This window comes from Chionomys nivalis, chromosome 3, assembly GCF_950005125.1.
Source record: "Chionomys nivalis chromosome 3, mChiNiv1.1, whole genome shotgun sequence".
Taxonomy (NCBI): domain Eukaryota; kingdom Metazoa; phylum Chordata; class Mammalia; order Rodentia; family Cricetidae; genus Chionomys; species Chionomys nivalis.
The window spans coordinates 125,133,769-125,158,788 of record NC_080088.1 but is presented as its reverse complement, the minus strand read 5'-3'; the positions used below and the strand labels follow the sequence as shown (position 1 = coordinate 125,158,788).

Below are 25,020 nucleotides of genomic sequence, written 5' to 3'. Positions count from 1 at the left end.
TGATAAGGGTGAAGCATGAATGAGAAATGGTTAATTTGTGTGAAACAAAGAACCAACATATGGCCGATGTGACATCTGTTGCTGACCTGACACCAAGCTTCAATATTTACTTGAGTTTGCACATACGGGTGAACAGCAGGCCAGCGCTTCTGAAAAAGGATCTATGAGAGAACTAGAAAGAGAAGTCATTTTTCTCAAACAGGTGTCGGTCTTCCTGTGTCAGACAGAGCAACGGTGGAGAATGCCTGGCTACAGCTCCTTTTCAGAACACTGCTTCCTCATGTCACCCTTGCAGAGAACCTACCTACCACAGTGTCCCCGACAGTCACAGCTGTGGGGCCCAGGCTGGACACTCACCTGCAGGGCAGCTCGCCTACTGAATAACTAGTTTCCCACTTCTAGAATGACGAAAAGGTTTCAACCAAGAAGATTAATCTGTTTTAAGGAATGCAAGCTGGTAAACAGAATGAAAAGCAGGAGGGGCACAGTGAGGAAGAGCTAGCCCTAGGAAAATGTATTTTAAGAGAGGGCGGGGCAGTCACTGGGATGGGGTTGTTTATCAGACCCAGCGTCCCTCAGCGGCAGAGGCCTGGGGATACTGGAACATCTGCCCAAAGTGCATTGGCCTCCTGCACAAAGCCCTGCACTCTTGACATGCATCCTGTTTCTGGAAATCTAAAGAGCCCAAGCAGAGGCAGGACTGGAGAGGCCCGAGTTACCGTGAGAAGGCTAGGACTCAGCACAGGGTCGTAGCTGTATTCTTCAGTCAGGTTCAACTGGCTATGCCTTTTACTCTTAAAATTTAGTTCTGAATTATATTACCATTTTTATTTATAATTATTAATGCCACATTTAACTTAAGCATCAATGCTTCAGTGTGTACACTGTGCAAGCATGCGGAAGCCAGAGAAAGGAGAGACTCGGCGTCCGCTGTCACTGTCAGCCTTTTTATTGAGACAGGCTCTCCCACTGAATGAAGGGCCATCACTTTGGCTAGACTAACTTGTCAGCAAGCCCCCCAGATATGCTTGTCATTGCCCCCAAGCACTGGGGCTAGGGGTATATACCAACATAACCTGTTTTTTTTCATGGGCACTAAGATTTAAACTCCACTCCTCATGTTAGCACAGTGAACTCTTTATACACTTAGCCATATCTCCAGACCCCACTTCATCGCTTTTGGTGGAGCCCTGTATTATCTATCACTTAGTTTTGCTTATATTTTAATTATTTTCATTGTTATCCACTATAGGGACACATTTCTACATCTAACAAAATACACACATTTTTACTGCTGAGCTATTTATACACTCTTTTAGAATACCACCATATTGTTTAATAAAGTTGTTAATATCTGTCCATTACACAGCTAGTGAAATAGTGAAAAATAACATTAAATGGTGATTTTTTTTTAAAGACCACTTGGGTTGGTTTCCCAGACAAATATATATCTCCCAAACACTATTCAGGCATTATAAATTCTCTAGTAATGACATTAGAGTCATGAGATGTATTTGCTACAAGAAAACAAAGGACCATAACTAATGTACACTCTTCAGCTCGATACATCACTGGCTAAATGACAACGGAGAATCCACTAAGACAGTCAGGCAGGAAGAGCCGTCAAGGTCTGGTTCCCTCTGCACAGAGCTGGCTTCATCTTGGGACTGAAGCAGCACAGTCACAGAGGAGCTAAGGTGCTATCCACAGGCAGTGAACAAAATCTCCAGACTAGGAGGTACACTAAGGAAGCATTTGAAAAAATAGAATTTACTTCTAACCTGGAATTACAACACTGAGTTCCTCCAGTGGACCGTGAACTTACAGATGTGAACTTACAACCTGAGCTGTGATCCCGCACACTGTCTCTGAGGAGTAGGCTGCTCTGAGAGCTCCCAGGCACAAGCTTTTGTGATAGGCAGAATTAGGAGGGTTAATCACATTCAGTTAGAAAAGGCCCACAGGAGATATGAGCAGCCTACGGAGAGAAGCCTGGAGCTAACACAAGTGCTGTATCATTTTTCTTAGTCTGGCTGGGACTGAATTTCCAGTTATTCTTATACTATTCTCTTTTTTCTCTAACTCTATTGCCCTCTCTTGCCCTCTCTTTCACCTCTAAAAGATCAAGAGGTCAAGGAAGGAATGAAGGAGTGACATCCATCCTGGCATCGGTGCCTGGTCTCCAGAAGACCCTCTGTCCTCCTCGGCAGCTCAACAGGAACAAAGGCTCTAGATCTTGACTGTCATCTCTAGACTAATTTTTTATGATCAAGGTGAAGCACTGCTGTACGCGAGGCCTTTGGCTATCACGAGGCAAGAGTGCAGTTTAAATGCGGCCATTTCTCACCAGGTTAGTGGTGTGCTCGCAACCCAGCACTCAGGAGAGTAAGACAGGAGGAGCACCAGACTGAGGCCAGGCTTGGCACAGAGTGAGACACCGTCAAGAAAGGAAAGGGTGAAGGAGACTTTGAAGCTGTAAAGAAAACAGATTTCATCGTTATGCGTGAACAATGGGACAGAGCGTGAGCCCAGAAGAAACGCACACGTGCTGGCAGCATCTCAGGCAGAGGCAGAGATGCCATGAACGTGAATGGAGAAAACCTGGCCAACCTTCAGGAGAGATGCGATTAGATCCATCCCTGGAACTGTCCATACGAATGAATTCCCAATGAAAAATAAGAATGAACTCACAATGGATGCCTCTCTCCCCCACATCCTGCTGACCAGCAGCTAGAGGGAGGCAGCATCCTCTCCACACACCCACCCCACAAACTCTGGGTCCTGGGTCTGCATGCAGGCTCTTCAGCAAGCTTGGGTTGGGAACCTTTGGAGGGCTAGCTGGGACCCTTGGCCACTCCCACATTTGCACAAGGTCTGATTCCTGTGTTAGATATTCATGGTGAACCTGCCTCCACATCAGGCATCACTCCCCTGCCACTCACGGTCCATCTGACTGCATGTTGGGCTGGACCACTAGTCTTAGAACGGGGCTTCAGGAGCAATTCCAAGGAAAGGAATCTGCAATGATGTCAGGATATTAGATACATCTTGTATGCTGGTGAATGGGATGTAGGAAGGAAGAGACATTAGGGTTATCTGCAGTCTTCCAAAGTCAAGGGCCAATAAAAGGCAGAGTTTTGGGTGACCAAGAAGCTGCCACAGATCTAGAGTACATATCAGTGGAAGTTCTAGGGATGGGGCTTTGGTGGCTCATTCTAAGTACAATATAGTAAACCCGAAAGAAGGCATGCTTAGCTCTTTAAAGTGTTGGCCTCAGGTCAAGGTAGGGAACAAGAAAGCTTCTGGAATCATTTTGAAAGACCACAACAAGTTCAAGGACTCTGAAAAGTAAGTAGGATGATCATCAGCAAGGGAAGAAGGAACCTCAACAAGCTGATGAGTACCTATGGAGTTTTGATGAAGCTGAGGACCATGACCCCGATGAGAACCTTGGAAAGGGCTCCCCCATAACTCTCTGCACCTTTAAAGTGCTTCCTTGTATCTCTTCTACTGGCTTTTAAACACCCCCTCCAACCCTGCCTCTGTCATGATGGGCCTTCAGACTCCAGCCACCTCTGACAACATCCTAATAAGGGTGGGAAGGAAAAAACACAGGGGTATCTTGGCCATGGAGAGGGCACGATAGTGTGGCATTGGAGGAATCCAACAGTGACTCTATGAGCTGGAGATACTACATAAATGTTTTCAAAATCCAAAACACAAAACCCTGCAGGCTATTACTCCCATCTCAGGCCAACCCACTCCAGTCACTCTCTGAGCTAGGCTTTACTTTGCCGAGTAAGTGCCTGTTTAGTCTGTAGCTCTTGGCTGAATTCTTTGCTTCAAGAGGCAAGAACCAAGGAGAAACTGACACCCAGTAACAGAGTTCACTGATATTCCCTGTGTTTTTCTCATAACTAGGCAATACCTTAATTACTACTGCTGGAAATGTCTGTTAGAGCACCTGACCGTGTCGAATAGACTCCCAGATTTCTCTTGCACCTCCTTGGCCTCTTCACCCTGGCTTCAGTTTGGACGGCTTCCACTAATGCATCTTTAGGGCCCTTGATCTCTCTGGGCCTAATCTTTTACATTTGGAAAATTCTACATTTCTCAAACTGTCTTTTTTTTCTAACCTAGAAGTTAATTATGGCTTCTATTTCTTTCTTCTTTGTATTAAGTTTTTTTTAAATCTATGGCCATATTTATAACAGCTCTTCCAAAGGGTTTGTATATGAAGTCTAGTGTCTGAATTTTGTGCAGACCAGGGTATTGATTTCAAGCCTTGTTTGAGTTTGTTAGGATTGGTCCTTCCCAGAGAAGATGACTAGGATCTCCCCTAGACACCTTGGACCTTTCAGGCTGGCCCCCAGCAGTTCTGGTTGGTGCTTGCTCTTCTGCCAGGTGGTTATCCTTTGGCATGGTAATGGTCCGCTGTCTAGATTCATGAAAACCAGTGGAACCCAACTCCAGCTAACGCTCCTCAAAGCCTAAAGGGGACCACACATACATCGATAGTGGTCATTTTCTCTGTTGTTCTTTCCTGTCTCTGACCTAGAAATTCTAAATACTCCAAATCCTCCCAGCTATGACCCATGTTTCCTTAGTCCAGTGACATTCTACCAACACTGAGAGGCGAAATGTGCCTCCAGATGGAGCCAGTGTCCCCATCTCAGGACTCACAGTCCTGCCCTACTTGCCGCACATCACGTAAAATGCATCTCTTCGTAGAGGATGACCAGTACAGCAGTTGTTCCCAATGGGGGACACCAGCGTGTGCTTGTTCCATTGTAACTGAGACAGGACTTCACTTGTCTTCCACTTTACCCTCCCCTGTCTGCTGCCTGCCTGTCACAGGGAACAGTAGAACAAGGACAATGACAGTTATGCTTTGACCTCTATCCAGTATAGAAGCCAGAAACCACATGTGGCTATCAGGAACTTAAGATGTTAATAGTGATTTGAAAGCGACAAAGGTATATAAAGCTGAGATAATTCCATTATATCAGATAAAAGCTAGATAAAATACAGATTGGAAGTCATCCCTCAGCAACCACACAGCTGAAATCAGAGTAGACACAACTTAGCATCTCTGGAAAGGAAAGGTGGGGTTAGGGCCTGGATGGGAAGCATCCCCATGGGCTCATGTGTTTGAACACTTGGTTCCCAGCAGGTGGTGCTGTCTGGGAGGAAGTGGAACAGCAGCTGACACAGGTGACTAGGGTTGGATCTTGAGGGTGATGGCCTGGTTCCACTTCCGGCCCCAGCTCTCTGCTTCTGCTTGGTGCCTTGTGAGAAGCCATGTATCAAGCAAGCTCTTGCTTACTCCTGCTATCCTGCTTTCTTTGCCATGATGGACTGACTCTGCTAAACCTTGGCCAGAATAAACCTGTCCTCCATTGTGTTGCTTCTGTCAAGTGTTGTCACAGCTATGAGAAAAGTAACCAACACAGACAGAAACTGGCAGGAGGAAAAGGGCCTAATTCCTGTTACAGACTCTGCTGAGCACTATAAAGGCCAGGGTAAAGATACGACCCAAACAGCTGCTATTCTGAATGTGAATGGCCCCAGAATGCTCAATTCCACAGGCTACCTGCTTGGGAGCTTTGTGGGAGGAGGTGTGGTCACTGGGGGTGGGCTTTGAGATTCCAAAAGCCCACACCATTCCAGTTAGTTCCAGTTCCTGTGCCTGCCCACAACCTTGTTTTTTGCTTGTGGATCAGATGTAAGCTCTCAGCTCCTACCCTGGCACCCTGTCTGCCTGCCTGTTGCCATCCTTTCCACCACGGTGATCATGGACTCACCCTCTGAAACTGTGAGCAAGCCCCAATTAAATGCCTCCTGTTGTAAGTTACTTCTGCCCCGGTGTTTCTTCACAGCGGTAGAAAGCCATTAAGACAACAACATTAACCGGCTGCTAATGCCTTGATATGGACTAGCAGGAGGCCAGGGAGCCAGGGGAGTGCAGACAGGTTTCTCCTCCAGAAAATCCAGTCGGGTGTCACAGGAGTGCTTGAGGAGCAGGGGACTGCAGCCAAGTTATGGGTCACCAAGATGGAATAACATCAATGATACTGATTAACTTGAGCCCAGAGCCTGAGAGCATGGCGAGGCCTTGGGAAAGAGGCTTCCCTTCTCTAGGTCTGCTTTCCCCAGGCACTACTGACTTCAAGGGCCCACATCTGCTTGTCATAGTGCCAGTTGCAGTACTGTGGGCTGCTTGGCAGCATCCCTGGCCTTTGGTCCCTAAAAGACAGAGAAAGGAGTCTGTCTGCATTTTGAATGAATAGCACAATCATACCAGAGAATGGGAGCTGAGCCACGAAGCTCTGGAACCTAGTGTTTTGATGACTTGTTCTCAGACAAACACAAAAACAACCCTAAACAATACTGAACTCCAGCTGGGAAGTTTGTTTTTATAGTCTTCTAAATTAGTATTTCTCCAGCTACTTTGTGTATATTACAGGACTGAGAAAGGACATCGAGATGACAGAAAGGCAGGTTTCTCACTGTTGGAGGAGAGGAGGGAGCTGGAAGGAAATTTGGCAACAGAGGCATCTGCGGGGACTAAATGTTTCATACCCAGTTTTAAATGTGATTAAATCCAGAAAAGGCTATAGGTCAGCCAGGGAGGGGGAGGGAGGCCCAAGCTATAGATCCACATATTAAGTGTGTGTATCTGGGAGTGTATACATAGTAACAGGCATCTCTTTGTATGTATCTGTGCATGTATATACCAGACACGCATACACACCCATAGAGTTGACTGGTTTAGCTTCCAGAGAGGATTCTCAAAATGCTGACACCTCCTTAGCAATAAGCGCGCCTCATTTCTGAACTCTGTTTCTCCTAGAAGGAAACAGCTCATGTGGAGGCCTAGATAGAGACCAGCCCATGAATCTGGAACATCTTTTTGCACCAGGGAGTAAAGAAATACCCAAAGAACAATGGAGACTTGTTCACAGGGACACAAGAGCCATGTGAAGGCTTCATTCCAAACCCAAAATAATCAAGTTAGTAACATCCAAGAATGAGGACCCATGCAGTTATATATGTGACTAAATGGCAGGGGGAAAGTCTGTTTTTGATAAATATCAACTAACAGATGTACACTGATTGTTGAGCAGTCACATCTCAAAGGATCTCCATACAGAGGTTCCTCAGGCCCAGCCCTAGCTGCCTTCTTCATCCCAAAGCTTCCATATCCTCTCCCAACCGTGCCACCAGCTTGAGACCAAGTATTCAAACCCACGAGCCTGCGAGGACACTTCACATTCAGCCTCCAGCACAGCCTTTCCCAAATGTTACATTAGCACCAGTTCTGCCAAGTCAGCAGGCCTAGTCTGCCGCTCTGAACCATGTACTGGTTCACCTCACTGACGACAGCCTCCGCTTCTGATGTGATCATCCACCAAAACCCCACCCCACTTCCACTGTGGCATTCCTGAAATGCATGGAGAAAGTCATACAATGGAAGCACAGTCTATGAAAATGTGCAAGGTCAAGGAAGGCTAAAGAACTGTTTACTCAAGGACAGAAGCTGAGACATGAAAATCAAATGCAAAATATACGATCTTGGATTGGAACTTGTGCTTCAAGAAAATGTTACTGGGGCAATTGATAGCAACTTCCCGAGATTTGATTGGAGTGTAGCTCAGAAGCAGAGTACCTGCCCCGAATTTTTTCTAAATGCAAACAACAAAAACAATCAATCAAACAAAAAAATCCCCACTTTTTTTGGTGACCACAAATATCACCAGTGTTAGATATATAACATCTGAGAGAAGTGATATTTTTCTGTATTTTAGATTCTTGCTTTAAAGAACATTTGCTGTTTGAAGATTTCACAGATGTATACAATATGCTTTGATTTATCTACATCCCTACTCTGCCCTTTCAGTTCCCCCGACACAGCTCCCCCCAACTTCATGTTCCTTTAAAAAAAAATCATAAACTGCTGATTGGTGCTGCCCATAGGTGTGGGACCACTCACTGGGACACGGGCAACCTGTTAGTGACTGTGTCCCCAGAGAACAGTGACTCTCACCTTCCAGCAGCCATCAACTGGCAAAAGCTCCTCCGTAGCCAGGCCTTGAGAGCTCCTCCCCAATCCATGTTGGAATTTTTAACTGGCTTCATCTTGAGCGAATAACCACAGCTGCTATGGACTCACGTGTGCGACAGTCACACAGTATCCAGGAGTCAGAGTTTCCCAGCACTCCTTGGTATCCTCTGGCCCTAACATTCTTTTCGACTCCTATTCCATGATGCTCCCTGGGCTTTGGAAAGAGGAAGCCACTACAGTAGCGTGCACAGCCACTTACCTCCGTGCTCTGAAGAGTTCTGAGTCTCTGGATGAACCATTAGTCCCTGAATTTGTTCCCCAGGAATGCATTTTAAAAACCCTGAATTTGATAATTGTATTATGGTTACATAAGAGACTATCCTTAAAATCAAACTGAAGTTTTTAGGGGTAAAGTTTTTACTCTCAAAAGCAAAGTCAAAAATACATGGGAAGCAAATCTATATGGTGAAGCAGGTGGGCCGGGATGATGGTTGAGTGTGTTTGGGGGAAGGCACCCTGCAACAGTCCTGTTAGTGGAACAAACACTAGTTAGTGGAAAATAATTGTGGAAAAATAAGACATCTCACAGACTGGCTGCCTGCCTCTTGGCTTGCTTTAGACACAAGGTTCTGTGAGTGAGTAAGTGATAATGAAACTAAAGGCAGACAGAGACATGGAACTAACATTATCAAAAGAATTGGGAACTGTTATGTGATTATACACAAAGAAGGAGAGGCTCTTGGGCCTTGAGAATGTAGCTTGGCTAGCGGACTGCTTGCCTGACATACAGGAGGTCTAGGGTTCCATCTCTAGTGCTGTGTATACGGACGTGGAGATACACACCTGGAATCCAAGCACAGGGAGGTAAGGCAGGGATGGGGAGTTCAAAGTCATTTTGATGATTGAAACGGCTAGGTGAAGTATGAAGGGCGCACTTTAATCCGCCATAGAATGGGGAAAAAAAGGGGCCCTCAAATGTGACCTGGAGTCTCCTGGAAGCTGCAAACTTGCTCTTAGAAGACGAGAATCACTGACTGATCAAAAGGCACCAGAGAAACCATCTTCAGGGATCTTCCCAGAAACTCAGGTTAGCGTCTGCTCTCCAGCCCCAGGAAACATGACGCTGGTTTCACAGACCGCACTACTATCTGGAACCGTAGTGTACCCTCCCCCAATCCTGGCCCCACATTCCTCTCAGTGCACTGAGAGGTGTACTTGCCAAGAATCTGCCAAACATGCTCAGGTCCCAGTTGGCTTTTACGGCAATTACATAATGCAACAAAAGCTGATAAACACAAGCACGTACAGAAGACCTGGGTCGAAAAGCTTTAGAAAGACAGCAAGAGCAAAATGAATTCAATATATGTGTGATGACTATAAAATACTGAAAAAAAATCTCATGAAAATCTTCACAAATCCAGCCCTTAGATTTCTTTGTAAACATGAACTCAATCCTTGCACCTACTGAAGAAAATGGAATGTAAGCAGGTTTAGTTAACATGAAGAGGAGCATGGAAACCTATGGGCTAGGGTCAGCTGAGGGCAGTGACCTGGCACCAGAAGGTCACAGCACCAGCTGGTCATGCTTGTTCTAGCTAATATAATACATAGGAACATTGCGTGTCTCTGCTATGATTCCTACTCCAGATGATTTTCTCTTTAGCCAACCAGTTACTGGTACCAATCAAATGGGACGAATTTCAATTTTAGTTAACCTCTGTGACCAACAACATAGTAACAGTCTAGGAATAGTAATGACAGGCCAGACTGACATCATATTCTACCCATGGGACCTAGTACATGGGACAAATTTTAATTTTAGTTAACCTCTGTGACCAACAACATAGTAACAGTCTAGGAATAGTAATGACAGGCCAGACTGACATCATATTCTACCCATGGGACCTAGTACACCACTTCCCAAACCACGTAGACTGTTACAGTGAGACAAATATTCCATAGATCAGGTATATAACTATACCAAAACTGAAGAGTAGCAACATCAAAAAATGCAACTGGATAGTAACTTTATATCTAATATAATAAAGAGGGTTATGTATTGAACTCTTCAATTTTTCTCACATTTTATATAATAAGAATTTACAATAGATTGGAAATTAAGATGGAGCCTACTGTGGAGAGCACAGTGAGCCGTTCTCTCATGTTGTACCCGTCTTGATGCTCCCCTCAGGTGCTACACACCAGAGAGGCAGAAAAGGAAAAGGCGCTCTGTGGAAGCACAAGGGGCTTCAGGCTGGAGTTTGAGGGAATGTAGAAAACTGTTAACTCAGGGCTACACAAGTGGGTGGGGTCAGGACACAGGACAGCAGGATGCAATGAAGTGAGGAGGAGCTGGGTGCAAAAGGGTGGCAGAGACAGAGACACAGGCACGCTTCCCTGTAGTTGCTCATTTAACAAATGTTTACTGAACATCTATTGTATGGCAGTTACCAGAGACACAGATGGGGGAAGAAGGCTAGCCATTTGAACTCATGTTTTAGACGTGAGAAGAAAAAAACCAGTTAATAATTGTTCTTAGATACGGTGACTTAGATGTCAATTATTGTCAAGTATACTCTCATTTCAGAGAGTAAAATAAGAAATAAAAGTAGGCCAAGAATCACAGCAAGAAGCTAGGAGGTTTTAGCAGGGAAGAAGAACAGATGGGAATGGGGTGCCTGTTCAGAACGTGGAGAGGGGGCCCGGTCCACACAGTTGCACACCTGCACTCTTGCTCAGGAGGTTCACAGTCTACCTAACCACAATCATCTCCATCACCTCCTCTCAGATGAGCGGGGTGGGGGCTCCTTGCCTTTCTAGTCAGAAAGAAGGTGATGTGTGAGTTAACTGTGGCGAGAAGAGGCCCACACAAACAGCACAACATGGACTCATCACTGTGCCTCTGGAGGACCTCATGTGACTGTCCCCTTGCTAGCAAGCCACAGGGCAGGCAACCTAAAATTGGGAAGGGTGTTGGCAGAGAACTAGAATGCTGCATTCTTCTTCCTCAAGCACTGGCTGCCTGCTCAGAACGGTTACACCTCTGCTTGCAGGGTTCTTATACATTATTCAATATTTTTAATTCATTATAAATTACATCTAAATTTTCTTGCTCATGTTCATTTATGGACATTTTTATCTTGTCCTCTTTTTTCATGTACTGTGCAAGCAAGAAGAGACCATCCAGTGTAACAAACTCCTCAGAAACAGGCTAACAGTACAATTTGGTGTCAATTTCACAGCTCAGTGAAGTGAAAGGGATCTCGCAGCCCATCCACACGCACCTAGAAGGAGGGCTACTGCAGGGGCCTACTCGTGATGGGACCTATGCTGTGCCTACGAGCAAAATAGGCTCAAGTGATAACATTATGTATTAGGAGAGAGAGTGGTTATCATTCAAACGCCATTAGCGCTTGCTTAAAAAAAAAAAAAAAGCTGGACCAGGCTTCATTTTCACAGTGTGCAAAGTTGCTCCTCAAACAACATGCTTGTATTCATAGGAGCTTTTCTTTCATGTCTGGATAACGTTTAGAAATTTTTTTTCTTTTGAAGATGCATAAAACTGAATTACTATTTTAACAGTTTTTATGGGAATAAAAAAATCACAAGCTTGTAGGGCATGGTGGCACCTACCTACAATCCCAGGGTTTGGGAAGCGGGGGCTGAAGGAGAAGGAGGAGTTCAAGGTGATCCTTAGCTACATAGTCAGTTTGAAACCAGCATGAAATGCATGAAACAAAGAAACAGAACCCCCATCCCATAACCCAAACCAAACCAAACCCAAAAGACAGAAAAAATCCAGACTGGCAACTATGTTTAACATAAAGCTAAAACCAGTTCAAAGATTATATAGTGCTCTTATTAATAACTACAACAATATCTATTCTTACTATTTATGTGTGCAGATTCACGTGTGTATGGGTGGGTGCTTATACACATGTGTGTGAATGTACATGGAGGTCATAGGAACATCTCAGCTGTCAAAGCTCTCCAAGTAGGCTTAGCAGGTTGTTCAGTCCAGGGAGCCTCACCACTGGGGTTACAAGTACCTGGCAGCATGCCAAGCTTTTAAAAAGAGGCTTGATTTGTTTTTTAAGTGTGTGTGTGTATGTGTGTGTTGGTATGAGGATATAAGTGCAGGTGCCCACAGAGGTCAGAAGACAGTGTCAAATCCCCTAGAGCTAGAGTGAGTTGCCCAATATGGGTGTTTGGGAACTGAACTCGGGTCTTCTTTACTACTGAGCAGCTTTTCCAGTCCCAGTTCTGGCTTTTTTACGTGAGTTCTGGAGCTAGAACTCGGGTCCTTGTCTACCGATTATGCTATCTCCTTTGCCCCTTGCATTACTACTTATTAGTATGCACAAATGATTTCACTTTATCCTTAGGCCAATTCTATAAAGAAGGGACATATTAATAATTTCTCAGTTCTTAAAAAAATGGGTAAGACAGACATAGTGGTGCAAACTTTTAATCCCAACACTCAAGAGGCAGAGACTGGGGGATCTCTTGTGAGTTTGAGGCCAGCCTGATTTTCATAGTGAGTTCCAGGACAGCCAGAGCTACATAGAGATCCTGTCTAAGAACACTGACTGTTCTACCAGAGGACCCTGGTTCAATTCCAAGCACCTATATGGCAGCTCACAACTGTCTATAAGTCCACTTTCAGGAGACCCAACACTCTCACACAGACATACACACCAATGTACATAAAATAAAAAGAAATAAATTATTTTCAAAAAGAAAATAAAAGAAACAGTTTATTAACATATAATTGTGCATATTTATATAGTACAGCATGATATTTCAATACATGGATTCAATGTACAAGAACAGATCAGTGTAACTGGCATGTCTGTTACCCACTAATCATGACTTTATTTGGGAGTATCTAAAACCTTCTCATTACCTGTTGCCATTTGCAGTTACCTGAATATGCCATGGAGTGTCAGAGTGATTTCTCCTAGCCAGTTGCACCTCTGAACCAATGACATGCTTCCCCCGTGCCCCTCATGTCCATGCTAGGCTCTAGTGATCACGCTTCTTGGACTTCCATGGAATCGACTTCTTAGATGAGAACAGACAGAACTGTGTGTCTCTAATTCCTGTTAATGTCCTCCATCCAGTTCCATTCGTGTTACCATAAATGACAGAATCTCACTCATTTTTAATGCCTGATAATACTCCATGTATATACAATTTTCTTTAATCATTCACCTGTTGATGATCACTTAAGTTGAACCATTACTTTGGCTACTATGAACAGTGCTACTATTTTTCCAATTTTATGGATGGAAAGACTGAATCTGAGGCTATTAAATGGTAGAGCCAGAGCTTAAAGCTGCTTTAAAGAGGAGACTTCAGTCATCACCACGGAAACAAATATCTCACTGCACTACAAACTTATTTTATTAGCCAGAATAATAGTTTTCTAAGCCATGATCCTCTGTATTGCTGGATGCTTTCCTGTGGTGCATTTTAAAAAAGAAAAGCAACTGGAAAATGCAAGCTAGGCACCTTGCGCGTCTGCCTTGAGTGCCGGGATATGCTGGAAGGGCTGCCTTCGCTTTCCACCATGCTGGGATGGAATTCAAGGCCTTTAACCTGGCAGCAAGAGCTTGCACAGCCAGGCTCCTTTTCAACCTCAGACCCAACATTAGTAACTTTCTCTTCACATCAGTCTGGCAACAAATACACACAAATGCCCTTTTTCTATATATTCTCATTCATGTCCCCATAGGGTCTCATGGGTACCAGACTGGTCTTCAACTTGCTATGTAGCCAGGGATGACCTTGAACTTCTCATCTTCTCATCTACCTTCTGCATCTCTGGGATTACAGGCATGTACCACCACATGACTGTAAGGTGCTGGGGTGGAACTCAAGCATTCATGCTCGGCAAGCATTCGAGCAACATACCCACTTCTTAGCATGCTATCGCCCCATCGGAAATGCTTCCTATATTCTTCTTTCATCAAACTGTCACCATACTTCAGCACTAAGCTTCTGTTTCTAAGTGTGTGCGCTCGTGCACATGCGTGCATGTTCATACGTATTTGTGCACAAGTGCAGTGCCCTGGGAGGCCAGAAGAGACCATTGGATCTACTGGGGCTGGAGTTACAGGCTATTGCAAGATATCTGATATGGATGTTAGGGAGCGAACTTTGGTCTTCTGCAAGGGCAGTTAGCACTCTTAACTACAGGGCCATCCTCCAGCTCCTCATACTTGGAGGAGCAGTTTAAACCCACCTCTTCCATGAAGCTGAAAGTAAATACCATTCCTACTACATTTTGTTAGCTTTAATGGCAGGAAATCATCATCTTCAAGAGCCTACACTATGCCTTAGATACACTCCCTGTCCCTGCCTCTGCTAAACAGGGCAGTATAAATGCAATAGAAAAGTGACAGTGCCTGAATACAAGAGATGTGGGTTTCAATCTCACTTGCTCCTTAGTGAGTAAGCTGTTTGACCTTCAGATAAAATAGGAAATACAATTTTTTTTTACCTAAGTGCAGTTTTTTGTTTGTTTGTTTTGTCTTTTGAGACAGCATTTCTCTGTATATCCTTGGCTGTCCTGGAATTTGCTCTGCAGACTAGGCTGGGCTTGAACTCACAGAGATCCTCCTGTCTCAGTCTCTTGAGTGCTGGGATTAAAGGAGTGTGCCACTCCTGGCCGGCTCTAAATGTACTTTTGAAGACTGAGTGAGTTAGAAGGTGCAGAAATTTTAGCCAAAGATCTGGCATGGAATGTGGCATTCAGCAAGCAAGCAAGCTCTAAGTTCTATGCTGGGGAGCCCAGCATGGATTCTTGCAAGGGCTCATCATGCCGCCTTTTCCAGAATGCTTCCCGCTGCCTGTTTCGTGTGTTTTGTGTGTTCCAGTGTTCTGAAGTGGGAACGACGGATGCGCTTGGCACCTTTCAGCAATAAATTATCCACCGAGTCCTAAGTACCTGAGGCACAGGAAGTATCCCTGTGCTCAAACAAGAAAAACAAGGACCAGTAGAGTTAAACAACAGGCAAAAATGGCAAACTCCTAATTGGTGGAGCTCAATTTTCTCTCTATTGACTTCAGAGCTCCTGTGTTGCTGGCCTCATGACAAAATGACAAGAAGCAGAAAGACCAAGTATCATGGATGAGAAAAATCAGACAGTATGGTGGGCTGTCCTGTGCCAGACCTCAGTGGAAATGATTCTTTAAAAGGAAGAAGACTGCACAGCCAAGTGCCTGGCCAGGAAGGAGATGTAGTTCTTGGGCAGGTACAGTGTAATCTGGGAAGCTTTGGGCAATGCCACAAGCACCAGGCCGAGCATAGGACGCCCGCTAAGCAGGAAGTGTCAAGCATTCTTAAAATGTGCAGAGTATGTGACCTGGCTCCTGGGTGTCTGCTAGGCCTTCAGGGTCAACATTCAGCAAGGGGCACATCTGGTGACAAGTCCTGAAGGAGCACAGATGGGGCAGTCTGTCTATGGCCAGGTCTCCGGTATGAATTGTCTCTGAGGCGCTGGCGTGAGGATGCTAATGAGAGGCATGGGGGCCTGCTGGGTTCTCGGGCTACTTCCCAGGCTGGCTGTTCATGCCGAGGCCCTGAGCTCACTAGAGAGTAGGGCAGAGGACAGAGGCAGCCTTCAGGACACACGGAGAGACAGAGGACAGTGTGACAAGAGCTTCCTGGGAGTGAGTACACCCAGAGGACACCAAACCTGAATTGTGGGAGGAGAAATGGGAAGGACTGTTGAAAGCCTGCGGTGATGTGGGCCTCAATCCTATACAAAAATGCTTTACTCTGTCAAAGAAAAACAAACAGATCACGAGAAGGCCAAAAATTACACGATGTAAGACTAAAGTGAGTTCATTAGACTACGATGAGTCGTTGGAAAGCGTCAGCAGAGCGGACACATGGCCAGGTCTGCGGTGCCCTGTACAGTGACTCATAAATGGCGTCTCTGCAAATAAATTTGCAGAGTGCTGGGAACACTGTCACTGTGCGGCCTTCTGGAGGCCGAGGACACACTGTTTACTTGTAAGAGGGCCTAAAGCCCAGTCAGTATCACTAAGTGGCTTGTGATAAATGACCCCTTCAATTCCACAGGAAGGCTGGGGACAGAAGGGTCTGAAGTGTCCCTAATGGAAACAGCATGTGTTCCTGTATTTGCATTCACTGAACACAGCACATGTGGTGCCCACACATGGCTGAAACTCCAGGAAACCTTAGCGCCCCCATCTATCTCCCTGACAGTTCTCACTGCAGCCAGCCTTGAGAGCAGGGGCCGGGCTGGGGGCTGAATTTACTTTAATCTGCACAACTTTCTCAGGCTCTTATTCGGCATAAAAAATGAGTTAGTTCCAGAGGTGTTCCTAAATTAAGAGAGACATTAAAATTCAAATTGGGACGCCTGCAATGCTCAGTGCTGCTCGACCCAACAGTCGAAAGATGAACCACACTGACTGCCGTCATGACTAATGACATAAGCAGGTCATTTTGTCTCAGGGGTTAGTGAAGAAGGGAAGAACATGACCCCAGTGTTGGCTACAGCTCTGTCCTCCATAAAATACTGAAGGCACAGCATTAGCTCTCTGCTGACACTCACACAGGGAGGGAGAAACAACTCTCCTACCTAAAGCTGCAGGATCTCTATTCTCAGAGTAAAGGACCACACTCTTAATTCAAGCCAGAGTTCGCTGGCAGGTCTGTTTCCTAATGTTTTCCTGCTTCCCTGCTTTTCCACGTGGTAAGGACAGGCTCAGGGTAAAGAAGCATGGGGGAAGAGCACAGCTATGCCATTCGGCGCTTTGTGCTAGCTTTACAGTCTTCCGAATAGGAAGACTGAACATGTTAATTCATGATAGGCAAGACTAGGGGGATTGTTTTAATTCCATAAGTCTCCAGATCTGTCTATAATTCTTTATGTATCCTAATAACTGGTCCCCCAAAGAGAAGCACAATGGCAGGACGAGGAAGGAGGCAGAACTACACAGAGATCATGAGCACCGCATTCAGAGAGACAGCCCAGGTCTCAAATCCCAAACCTGGTATTTGGAGGATTTGACCATGCATTCCCTCATTTGGAAAAATGAGAACAAGAACAGGATCTGCCCTACTGGGCAGCTCTGAGGGTTAAGCCAGTGAGTATATAAAGTCCCCATTCCGCGTCTGGCAGAGAACACTCACTGCTGGAAGCTCTAATTACCCATCACCATTACTTCTACCCACCAGCCCTGAAGATCTTAGGAACAGGTAACACTAAATGCCCCACGGGTAATTAAAAAAAATTAAACTAATTTTTAATCATGCAAGTTGAACATGAAGACATTCTCCTCTGCAGAGATAACTTAAGTGAATTCCTACTTGGAGCCAGAGGACTGAGTGAGATAATGTCTTTCAGTCTCCAGTAGTTCTAGGAGGTGATGAATTCTCATGGCCAGGGCAGGATGTCAGTGTGTATGCCAGGACTGTGCCAGAATATGCTGCACCAACCCTATTTTCCCCTTGAGGCAGGCTGCATGCCCTCTCGTACAGATGGTAGCCCTTGACAGCAAATAGGCCATCAGCAGAAGGAGAGGACAAATGTGCTTCCAGCTCGGAAGACTGAATAAAGACACTTTATCAACTTTACTGAAAACTCAGTTCTGAGACATTACCTCAGGGGTCAGGTCTGAAGACCCACCATTCGCTCTGCCTTTTTGAGACTGAGGCACTATTTCTCAGAGTGACACCTTTGAGGATTTTGCTTTTCTTGTGATTAAATCGAGGACTCTCAGTTATTTAGATATATTTTTAATTAGCACACAGCTAAGGAATTCATTCTGTACATAAAAGAAAGGGGCCTGATGGAAAGGCGAGAGGCAAAACATGGCTCTCATACTCTTCTCAGTACTTTGAAAAGCTCTCTCTGTGGAAACTATAAAGCCTGTGCTCTAAAAGAACCATACCACTTGACTATATCTAGAATTCAACCAGACAGGATCGGCACTGGTAACCCACATGCTAACTTCAGTGTGAGCTTTCTCTTTGTCATGCTCTGGACGACAAATATAAAAAGACTATTTTGCCATCCTTAATATTTTGTTTATCCATTTCAAAATCCAAATCTTTAAATTTAGTTTTCTTATTTTCTTTGTATTTTCATTCTTTTGTGTGATGAATGCATGTGCATGCATTCACACGTTTATGCACGTGTTTATGTAAGTGTATATCAATGTTAACCCTGTTAAAAAAGTTAAGGATTTTAACTCAAATTCAAAAAGTTTAAACACTCCATCATATATGTTAAGGATCAGTCAAAAGTTTGCTCTTAACTGAAATATACAAACTATCTTAAACATTGAAAGCACACGCTCCCTAACACAGACATATCAGCCCCCGGGCTGGACAGAGTCACTTAGACTCCAGCACACAAGTCTAAAGAGACATTTGTCAGTACAAGTCAGTACAAGAGCCACTTTACCATCTGAACCACACAGAGAATGCTTCATGCGAGCAGAGATGGGATTTGTCTTCATTTGCTTTCTATTGCTGTGATAAAGACCAAGACCAAAGCACCTTAGGAGACAGTTCAGGTGGCTTACACATCTGAGACACAGTCCATTGAAGAAAGGGAAGGCAGGAACCTGGAGGCAGAAATTGAAGCAGAGGCCACGAAGGAATGCTGCCTACTGCTTGTTCAGTTTCTTTTCTGACACACCCCAGGATCACCCGTCTGAGAGTGGTCAACAGTGGGCTGAGCCCTTTTACATCAATCATAAATCAAGAAATTGCCCCCAAAGACTTGTCTACTGGTCAAGGTGATGGAGGCCATTCTATCAAAGTTCCCTCTAGCTCAGGTCAAGTTGACTTAACCAAACAGCACAGAGTTAGAATGTTCTGGCTGTACAGTGACTGGAGATAGTGGCTTGGGTGCAAGTGCTGAGGTATAGAGAACAGCATGACTGAGTGGTCTGATGGTAGGGTAACCTCCTGTGCAGCAGGCAGGCAATAGACCACAGATACTGAGAGGCAACCAAATGCCGGGGGTGCAGATCTGAGTTATTCCACTCTCTCAATTCCCAGTTGTCAGCTGCATCATTGTCAATTGATAAAAACTGTACTGGGTATGTTACAAGGCTACTTAAATCAATGTCCTAGCATTGAAGCAGCATGGCTACAACAGGTTTTCATTATTTAGTTATCCCCCCAATTAATCAAAAACGGAGTATGAACCTATTATACAATTTTGAGTCTGGCTGGATATCTAACTTTCTAACTTCCTCACTCCCTCCTTCCCTCACTCCCTTGCTTTCTTTCTTTTTGTGACAGGCTTTCTCTATGTAACCCTGGCTATTCTAGAACCCACTCTGTAGACCAGACTGGCCTCAGATTCGGAGATCTGCCTGCCTCTGCCAAGTGCTGGGTTGAAAGGCATGCACCACCACTCCCTGGCATGAAAATCTAACTTTCAAAGCATAGAAAGACAGAAGGACTCTCACGTAGAAGTAGAAAATGCTCCTGTGTCAGGAAGTTTGAAAGCTGTTGTTATAGAGCACAGGTGGTCAAAGCCTGCTCGCTAGATGCTGGTGTAAATAAGACTGCACTGAAACAAGCCCATTACCATCATCTACAGCACAGCCACCCATCCACCCATCATCCACCACACAGCTACCTATCTACCATCATCTACAGCACAGCCACCCATCCACCCATCATCTACAGCACAGCCACCCATACACCCATCATCCACGACACAGCCACCCATCCACCCATCATCCACCACACAGCTACCTATCTACCATCATCCACCACACAGCCACCCATCCACCCATCATCTACAGCACAGCCACCCCATCTACCATCATCTACTGCACAGTCACCCACCAACCCATCATCTACAGCACAGCCACCCCATCTACCATCATCTACGGCACAGCCACTCCGACCACATACCATCTACGACTGCTTCCCAGCTACAAAGGCAGAGTGGATGAGTTATGTTCACAGGTACTGACTGGAGGAGGGTCATCTGTCTATGTGTTACTTTCATTGGTTAATAAAGAAACTACCTTGGCCCTTTGACAGGACAGAAAATTAGGTAGGTGGAGTAAACAGAACAGAATGCTGGGAGGAAGAAGGCAGTGAGGCAGCCACCATGGAGCCAGCTGCCAGGTCAGATATGCTGAATCTTTCCTGGTAAGCCACCACCTCGTGGTGCTACACAGATTATTCAAAATGGGTTAATCAAGATGTGAGAGTTAGCCAATAAGAGGCTAGAGCTAATGGGCCAAGCAGTGTCTAAAGAATACAATTTGTGTGTTGTTATTTCAGGGCATAAGCTAGCCAGGCGGTCAGGAGCTGGGCAGCAGGAACGCAGCCCACTGCATTCACTACAAATGGTGCCCAACGGGTGAAAAACAGGCCTGCTCGCCTTATCACTACAGGTACTAAAAACCCTAAGTGCTTACCATCTGTCCCTTCACACAAAAAGTGTGCCACCTCTAGGTCTATAGAGTACATACAGTCTGAAAATGAGAGTGCTGGTCTCTGTCTGCCCCTGACAGGGCTGCAAGAAATAAAAGTGGAAATAAGTAGAAGTAACTAAATTCATACTGATTCACATTAAATAACTTGTGATCTGATAAAAGTGATTTAAAGTTTATAAAGCACATTTCATGATCTAGTATATCTAATACTGCTACTATGACATAAAGACATGAAACAATGACACCCCACAGAGAAGGACCCACGTTATCTCAGGCTAGTCTTGAAGTTTCTATAAGGTCTACGGTGACCTTAAGCTTCCGAGCCAAGGTGTGTGTCATCACATTTGGTTTTTTATATGGAGTTGGGGACCAAACCAGGGCTACATGTTGGCTAGCAAGTGCTCTGTCAAATAAGTCAGAGCCAGGCCACTGTACCTGAAATGTTAAAAGTGCTGTAAGGTGAACATTAAAACAAGCTTTGAATCAGAACCAACCAGCCTGTCTCACACATTCCATTTGGCTAAGAGTAAAGCACACAAAAGACTACCGACATTCATTGCAGAGTTCTGAAACACCAAATAGCCACAAGACAGTTACTATTTAGATGAGAAAATTAAATTGCATTATATGTACTAGGTGCATAACTCAAAAACAGCCATACAATCATGTGGCATTGTAACTTGTGTACATAAAATGACAATGCGACAACCATCTTCCCAGAACAGCCCCAGGATAACAGATAGCCATTTCATTTCTATCTCATGCTCCAACTCATTTGATATCAGAGCCATTCCAGCAGACTTTTGACAGCACTCTGTCCATGTCCAGGAGCTGCAGCTGCCGGATACTTTGAACTGTAACAAAACCAGAAATCCTGTCCATCACCAAGAAGATGAGCTCTCCAGTTGCCACGTTTGGTGGGCCACAGTGGCAAGTCTCTAACCCTGAAATATGCCGGTTCAGAATGGTTACAGGACTAGGAAAGGATAAGGAATAATTCTACACTACTGGGTATTTCTACAGGACTGAAAGTTAAGCTGTAACCGAGGGTGAAACCCGTAAGTGCCAGTGGTGCCACTTCATCTCCCCAGAAACACGCACGGAAATGAGGCAGCTGAAAACCAGAGAGGAACTGTTCACTTGCACTGAGTAGGTGCTGGATCTCCAGATCTCGATAAGCTCACTAAAGAACAGCTAAATGTTGTGTCCAACAGGCACTGGACACAATAGGAAAGGAAAATGTGAAGCTACAACTCTGATCTGGATAATGGATTTCATCCTGAAAACAAGAAAGAAAGGATGCATTTGGGCAATAATGTGGAAGAACACAAGCATTTAGTAAGCAAGTATTCGAGAGAGCCTCAGAAGGGAAGAAGTAGCTGGAAAGTGGGCCAGGCGTAGGGTGCACTTGTGATCAGTGACTCAGGAGGTTGAGATGGAGGGACACCTTGGAGCCAGGAGTCAGGGAACAGCACTGGCCACCCAGTGAGGTTCTATCTGGAAAAACAAACGGCAGTATAGAAAGGACATGAAGGACACACGGCAGGCACACACAGTGGTGCAGAAAGCTGCGGTTAGACAAGAAGCTGGAAGCAGCATTGGGGATCGATGAACGGGAAGCTGATTGAAGAAGGTCCACCCTCGAGGAGCAAAGGCCTGTTGTTGAAGCTGAAGAATGACAGGAGCCTGCATGGGACCCTCGCTGCAAACACAGTCAGGAACAATAGTATACTCCAGGTCTGGAGCCAGCATGGAAGGCACTCAAAACCAAAGCATGGCACGCGGCCTCTAGTGAGGTGTAAGAACAGGGGTACAAGAAAGTGAGGTCCAGAGAAGGGATGAGAAAAGTTATCTGTGGACAAAGCAAGAAACCTCATCCACTCATGTGTGCAAACTCTGCATCCAATGCCTGTGACAAACGCTACGTGGTCTAAAGATTTTTATTTCTTTTTTTAAGATTTAGTGTCTGACAGTTCCATGCAGGCACATGATGCATCTTAATCATATTCGCCTCCCTTGCCCCTTCTCATCAGTCTGAGTTTTTAACTCCTAAAGTATATGGGTGCTCAAATCAAGAAATATAATTAAGTTCTTGACTTGTTTTTTTTTTTTGTTTTAAAGGTTCCTGTCGAGAGGAAATGTCAGACCACTTGGGAGGGGCTCCTCTTCCACCCTTCCTGTAAAGGAAGATCACTTAGTACACACACATGTGGGGGCCTTTCCCACGAGCAAGTGAAAAAGACAATGCATGGAGAATAAGCACCCTCTGCTACCAAATGCAGCACAACTGTGGTTTTCATCATTGCCAGCCCTAAGAATTTCCAGCCAGCTACCTTCTGGGTGCCTAAGCTCTACCTATTGGCCCACTGCAGGAAGGGCTGGTGGAGTAAACCCTCCTTTCCCTTGGTATAGCAGCTGGTGACATTCAATATGGCGGTAATTTTCAGACTGCGTGTCCATGATGAACAGAGCTGCTCCGAAGGCCCACAAACAACAATCAGCACAGATCAAACATGCTTTTGCTGAGTTATCACTGCAGCTGTAACCTCATCTGTTCTGTCTGACAGATGCGTAGTTCAGAAGTGTTTGTGACTGTGTTTAATGTGACTAAAGAGACTTTTTAATAGAGCACAAACTAGAAGTGAGAGTGCTAAGTACAGGTCTTAATTTCAGAGGTGTGGCTTGCTTTCTGGTGAAGCGGACCTGAGCAGTGTTTGCTGAGGGGGACAGTTCACACAGAGGATAAAGGCAGAACAGAGAGAGAAAGAGAGAGGGGGGGGGAGGAAGGGAGGGAGGGAGGGAGGGAGGGAGGGAGGGAGGGAGGGAGGGAGGGAGGGAGGGAGGGAGGAAGGGAAACACTTCATACAGTGTATCCACCTTGTCTCACTACACAAGCTAATCTCAGGGGCCAGAGTCAGCTTTTATACACTGTCACATGGAATCCTTATTATTTTGTGAAAAACTATGCAGTAGAAAGTCTCCAAAGATTCCCCCAAAGAACAGACAGTCCTCTGGGCTCTCTGTACATCCTGTCAGAAACCAATATTGTATATACAAACTATGCTTGGTCAGGCAGTGCGTGTCCTAAGTAAGAGACACCACTCATCGACATCTTGGTACTGCAGATAAGGCTGTCCTGGAATTAGGGCGAAAAGTTTGCTACTGAAAGTGTGAACAAGGCTGAATGTAGACACGTTCATGTTAGAAGGACAAGAGAACTCTCATAGGCCAGAGATTAGTCTTGTCCTTTTCCTCATTCCCAGCAGAAGTCAAAGTACCATGCAAATTGGGATAAAAATGTACAATTTGGGTCACAGACAGGGTCATTGATTTTCTATCTTTTTCTCAACTGTTTTAGAATATAAGGCTTACTACTAGTGTTTTTAGATGTGAAAATATTGGTACTTTAAATTTATTTTTCCATCTATTTTATCATTTAGAATAAAATGAAATAAAACAAATAACTTCAAAGACACAACAAAGAGATCTGTAGGAGAGGAAGTGTGCAGTGTACTAAGTCGTGTGTGACTGGACACCAGAAAGGCCGCCATCAGCAGGATTTCACCCAGGACCCCGTCCACATCACAGACACGGAGCCAGCCAGTGTGCTGCACTTCAAACTTCTAAGATGCAGAGGTGTCAACAGCTTTCACATTTCCATAAAAGAACAATTTGACAGTAGCTACAATAATGGCATCGATTTAACATTTTACTATTTTTAACTTGGAATACTGGAGATAACATAATAATGATGTTAGTTCAAAAAATACTATGAGAAATGGCCATGTCTCTAAAATATAATGTAAATGCTATAAAAAGCTACATAGACTGTTATAGATATCCTCAAAGCAAATCACATTTCTTAGAAAAAACAATGTGCTGTGTGTTCACTGGATAAAGCATCAAATACAAAAAGACAGTTCAATGGTTTTGCATCATTACTTTGTGGGAAAACCCTCAGCAACCACACTTATGCATGCATGCTGTCTAGAATCCACCAAGAAGAGCAGTAATGGAAATGCCAGGTGAAACAGCCCCACTATTTGTCTCTAAAAGGATTGTGCCGCATTCTGAAAACACTTAGATATCTGGCATTTGAAACTGTGGTGACATGATCACATGATTTCTCTCAGAGCAAATTGCAAAGAGGGGAAAGGGCAGAAGGAGACATTGGGAGCAAAGACAGAAAGCCAGGCTGAGCCCTGACCTTCTACTCCTGAGGCTTTCCACTATTCACATCAGATCAACTGTCTCCAAATGTATTCTGCTGCTTTGGTGGAGGCTGTTCTTTTGCACGGCTACTTCAGTGGAAAGGAAGGAGCCAACGTGGAGACAAAGCATTCATTAGGCACTCATGGAGTCTGCGCTTTGTCTGGGGACCCAACATGAGGCTAAACACACTGGCTTTAACAAAGCAAAAATAGAAGTGGAAAAAGGCTCTCTGTGGTGCTGGAGACTGAGCTGTGTCTCAAGGGACACAGTTTGCACTAATTCCCTGGGCA

The 25,020-nt window shown here is 44.9% G+C and overlaps 1 protein-coding gene across 3 annotated transcripts in view; it reads right to left on the bottom strand.

Annotated features, from left to right (window-relative positions):
• Ttc28 (tetratricopeptide repeat domain 28) overlaps positions 1-25,020 on the bottom strand; it is a 477,926-nt gene that overhangs the window by 159,095 nt on the left and 293,811 nt on the right. The gene's annotated exons all lie outside the window — the stretch shown is intronic.